Raw genomic sequence first — 5232 nt, forward strand, 5'->3', positions numbered from 1 at the left:
GCTGCGCCACGGAACTCGCCACCGCGCGCCTCACGCCCGCCACCCGCAGCTCCGCCGACTGGACAGCCGCGAAATTTTTGAATTGTGGGTTAGAATCCTCCACGTTAATCCAAAGGTCTCGGCACCGCGCCGCGACCCGACCCCCCTCACTGCGCGACTACCGCGACGTCCCCCCCCTCAGCCGTCGGTGCGACCCCCCACGTCCACGGCTGACAAACAAACCTTTCCCTCGCAGCGGCCCAGTGCGTCCTCCCCTCTCCGCCAGCCGCCGGCGATGTGCGCGACTGCCTGTCCTCGGATGAGATCGATGCGATCCTGGGCATTAGTGGCGTGGTATGCGCGACCCCCGCCCGGGCCGTCTACGACTACCGCCACGGACGGCTGAGCAGGTACGACCTTGCCGCCGCCATCACCCGCGCTGCGACGAAAGGCTCGGGACGAGCTCTGGTGCCGGTGCATTTCCGGCATCATTGGTTGCTGGCTGTCGTGGGCAGTGGCCGAGTCGACGTCTACGACTCCGCCGCGTCGTTCCCTGCCCGCCGCGATGCCGAGCATCTCTTCTCGACGTTGGGCCTAGGGACAGTGCGCTACGCACCGTGCCCCCAACAGCTTCGCGGCAGCAATGAATGCGGGGTCTTTCTGTTGTCGTTTGCTCTGCTGTTGGCTGATGGTGTGCCCGTGCCACCTCGACGTACTGCTGTGTCTTTGCACGCGGGTCGACAGGCGCTGGCTCCTTTCGTGCGCGCAAATTTCCTGGCCGCGGTGTACGCAGCCTTCGACATTCTTGACGTCCCTTCACGCGCCGCCCCCGCTACGGTCACGCCGCCAACTCCACCACGGGCCTACCAACACGACCCTTATGCCCCGCTACCGCGCGATTCCCCTCCGCTGCCTGACGTTCTGCCTCCAACATTGCCCGTTGTTTCTTCCCTCGCGACACCCGACGCCGCGCTTTCCGCCTGCCACTCCGCTAATTGCAGTTGACGCTGTTGGACGCGCTCCTAAACCGCAACAAGTCGCCCCTGCGGTGCGCCACACGCACTCTACGTACGCCGCCGTTGTCGACACCTCTTACGCGGCTCGCGTAGCGCCACAAGAGCGTTCCGGAGGTGGCCGCCGGTGGCTCCCCGTCGTGCGCCATTGACGACATTGAGGCGGGCAGTCGCGCACCGATCGGGCTCGCTGTGCCCTCGTTTGCAGTTTGGCGCACCACGGAGCCGCATGAGCTGGAGTTCGCCGCCCTCGGGCAGGCACTCGGTGGAGCTTACGCTGTTTTGACTCTGGGCCCGCTACTCGTTGCGGTGCGTGTCTGGTACTACGCCCGTTCTTCCGTTACCAACGCTCGCCACTCTACGGCAACTACGGGATCGATTGCGTCCGACTTCCCTTTCGCAAGATAATCCCTTAGCCGTCTGGTTCCTCTTGCAGCGACAGGTCACATCGCTGCAGGCTGTGCTTGTGGTTGACGGCGACAACTTGCTCCCGCCGCATCCCCCCCACTGGGTTTTGTTTGCGGGTGTGCCAGTTGCGAGACGTTTTTTCCCGCTCGTCTCGCTGGAGCGGACTTCGGACGTCGTTCACCCTTCGGGATGCCGCCTCCGCTGCGTCTGTGGCTGTCTTCGCTTGCATGCTCCCGCCAGAGTATGCGGCACCACGGATGGCTACCGAGCCCATAGCGTTGGTTCCCCAGCTCCCCAGCGCCCCGGGCAGAATGCGACGTACGGACGTGGCTCACGCAGTCCGGGCTCTCGCAGAAAACGATGTGGTGGGTCGTCCATTTCGGCCACGCGTCGATTAGCGGCTGCTGGGCCGGCGTCGTGCTGCGTCCATTCCGACAGACTCGCGCAACCGTTGCCTATACACGCACTCGCTGCGGAGCATGCGGGGCGTGGCGCACGCTGGATGAGGTAGTGTTGGAGCTACCTTGTCCTCAGACAGTGTACTTCACTGTTACCGCGCGCGACACCCTGCCCGCGCCCGGATTGTGTCTGTGACCTGTCAGAGGGACGACGACGCTCCGCCATTGCCAGCGGCGGTCGATCCGTCACCTTCGGTAATTGGCGTGACTGTTGAGACCGTTTTGGCGGATGCGGGCATCGACGAGCGCCAGCCTTTGGGACAAGCGGCAGCCTCGGCACCCGCTTCTCAGTTGCTCGGGGATGTAGCCCGTCGTTGGCACATCTTCTCCTCCAAACCGCCTCACGTCCCTCTTTTGTCGTGGCGGCAGCTTTCGCATTCGGCTCGGATGAAGCACGTCAGATTACTTACCCTCCTGCGTGATTCTCCCCGCCAATCTGTGGCGGTACCCCGTTGTCCACCGCGGTCGTGGAGCTTATGCTTCGGTGCGCCCGTGTCAACAGTTGGAAGTGGTCGACTCTAGCCTGCAACCTGTGCGCACTGGTGAGCGCGCTACGTCTGCTACCGATGTATACACTGGAAACGGCTGGAATCGACATCTCCTCCACGCCTGTCGTGTCTGCGGCGGTGCGTCGGGCACAGCGTCTTACCCAAGTCGATACTGCCGAGGCGGTGTTGGCGGACCCGTTGCCTTACGCAGCGTATGAGGGGTTTATGGGGACGATTGGCGATCCGATGGTTCGTCTACTCCTCGGGATGTGTTGGCACTTCGCGTCTCGTGTCGGAGACATGCGTCAGTGCCACCCAGCCGACATCACGGTTCTCTCGACACACGAGGCCGGAAAGTCGGTTCTGGTGGCCACTACGTACAGGCACGGAAAGGGGTGTTGCCTTCTGGGGGCCCTACACCGTTCACGCGTGGATCCCGGTTGGGCTCTCCAAGACGCTGGTGGAGGTGCAGTCCATCACCCCACCCGGACGCGCCGTTTTTTCCGTGGCGCATCAGCAGGCATTGGCTGACGTTTTTCGACAGTGGCGTCTCGCATCTCCTGCGTCGCGTCAGGTCTCGCTCCGCGGCATCCGCAAAGGTGCCCTGCGGCACTTTGCGGATTTGGGCGTGAGCGACCGGCAGCTGCGGCTGCTTAGTGGTCACCGTCGGCAAGCTACGTTGCTCCGATACCTCGGGTGGGGCTTGCATAGCTCCACGAGTACGACGGCTGCAGCGGTTCGTCGAGACGCCGAAGACGTCAGCGATGACGACTCGTCCGACGCGCAAACTCCGCTCGTCACGGATGCACCGCATGAGCAGGATGATGTGCCGCGTGATCAGGATGACTTGCCGCTCGCTGTCATCGCACAGCGAGCTCTGGACGACAATTTGCCTCTGCCTCAATGGCACGACGTGTACAACGACGAGGACGACATACCCCTAGCAGAGCGGTCCGTTCGTCAACCGCACGGCGCCGGTGCCACGGCCGCGGTTCATCCGGCGAATATGGGTCGCTATAGTGGACAATGTGGCTCGCAGGGCCGGCGGATATCCCGGCCTCCGCCGTTCATCCCTGTGCATCCTCCGTCGGAAGCTGACTTGGGGCTTCAGCCTGGAGGTGATCCCTCGGCTTGGCCCCTCCACATCAAGAACGTGTCGGTCATCGATTGGTGCGCCGCGTTGTCACTCGCTTCGTCTCTGGGGGCGTTTTTCCCGAACGACTTCGGACGGCTCGACGCTGGGCTGACTCTCCAGAGTCATTTATCGACGCGGAGCTGACACCTCTGGATCCGCGGCGTATTCCCCTTGCGCGCTACTCGCGGGAGGACGCGCAGCCGTTGGTCGACGGCGGCAAGTTGGAGGACCACGACGGACCGGTGCTGGGCTGGAGCTCGGCGTGGCTCTTGCCGCAGGCGTCAAAGAAACGGCTGAGGCCAATCTTTGAACCCTACCTAAACCGGCTGGTGACGGACACCTCCCTGCCACAGCTGCGCTACCCGTCACGACGGCAGCGTAGGGCGGTGGCTCTCGGGACGCGATATGCGGTCGAATTTGAATTTCGCCGCATTTTTCGACCAGTTCCCGCTGCCCCCACTGACGCGGAGGCTGTTTGTGGTGCGCTTACGCGCAACTTCCGGCGCTGGCCACCTGATGCGGCTGACGCGACTGCCCATGGGAGCCAGGTGGGCCCCGGCAGTGGCCCAGGCGGTGACGGACCTGCTGGCCGCAGTGGCGGCGGCAGAAGGCGCGACGTCGGATTCAATGATCGACAACGTCAGGATCGCAACCGATGATGAGGGTGTGTTCGTCCGGTCAGTGCGCGCGTTCTTCGATGCCGCGAGCCGGTTAGGCTGTCGCTCAACGATCACGACTGGTGGCACACGTGCACAGATGCCGCACTCATCGAACGAGGCTTGAGTCCCACGCTGACATTCTTGGGTGAGCAGTACGGTAGGGTGACGCGCTATGGACAGTTTGCGACGGTCTGCAACACGGAGACGAACACAGATAAACTCCGCCGTGCGTTGGCCCTGCTGGATACGAATAGCGGAGCAACCACATTTCGCCGTTTCGCGGCTGTCATCGGTTTGGCCGTATACCTCGCACACACGCTGGACGTCTTGCTGTGCGGATGGTTCGAGCTGTTGCGTTCGTACGCCAACTTAATGCGCATTCCCGCGGCACGACCTCGTGGGATGCGCCGTTGACGCTGACGAGCGGTGTGATGTCGCGTCTTTCTGCGTTCTCGGAGCGAATCTTGCCCAACTCCCCCGTGCCGTTACGGCACATCCCATTGCTATGCTGGGAGGTGGACGGCTATGATGCCGCATCATCGTCGACGCGTGCGGTGATGGCTGGGCCGCCATCGTGCGTCTTCGTTCGGGGGTAAAGCACTACCTCCTACAGCAGCGTTGGTCGTCGGGGTTCGCCGGTGGACGGCACAGCGCGCGGACGGAGCCCGAAGCGGCACGTCGCGCGATGGTGTGGGCTAAGGCTCATTGCGGGGATTGCCCATCGCTCGCGGTCGTGTCGGACCACTCGGCGCTGGCGCAGGCCAGATGCGACAGCGGTCGGGGTACGGCGGTTTCTCGACCGCGTTTTACCTCAATTCGGCTTTTCAAGAAGCCTACACCGCCTCCCGCACGACCTTCTTTTTCGTCAGCGGAGTGACGAATCCCGCTGACGGCCCGTCACGCTCGTGCAGACGAGTCGAGCTCGTGGTTGAGCCTTGGGAGGGGTGTTTCCGTCTTTGGATTCATTTTCCTACCCCCACCAAGCTGACGACCAGTAGGTTAACGGGGACAGTTTACCATGCGGTTAGTGGGGGACTGAAGGGGTCTTCCACCGCCATATCTTTGTGTAAAGTGATGTGGTTCGTGGGGTGT

This window comes from Callionymus lyra, unplaced genomic scaffold, assembly GCF_982586985.1.
Source record: "Callionymus lyra unplaced genomic scaffold, fCalLyr1.hap1.1 HAP1_SCAFFOLD_572, whole genome shotgun sequence".
Lineage (NCBI taxonomy): Eukaryota > Metazoa > Chordata > Actinopteri > Syngnathiformes > Callionymidae > Callionymus > Callionymus lyra.